The sequence below is a fragment of the Morone saxatilis genome, unplaced genomic scaffold (assembly GCF_004916995.1).
Source record: "Morone saxatilis isolate NCDOM2014 unplaced genomic scaffold, NCSU_SB_2.0 Contig21, whole genome shotgun sequence".
In the NCBI taxonomy this organism is placed as follows: domain Eukaryota; kingdom Metazoa; phylum Chordata; class Actinopteri; family Moronidae; genus Morone; species Morone saxatilis.
The window spans coordinates 12793705-12793908 of record NW_023339774.1 but is presented as its reverse complement, the minus strand read 5'-3'; positions in this window follow the sequence as shown (position 1 = coordinate 12793908).

Sequence of the window (204 nt, the reverse complement as noted above, 5' to 3'; positions counted from 1 at the left end):
AGAGAGAGAGAGAGAGCAATGTTGGGCAGAAGGAGCGGGGTGGGGGTAGAGGATGGTTGGGGGCAGGTATGGGGTCACAAGAGTGTCTTTTTCATGTTGTAGATTAGAAGCAGATGTCGGTGGGATTACACCGCCAGTGTCATCACTCAGCCCACAGCCCCACCTCCACCCATACACAGTCAAAGTACATGCACACACACACAC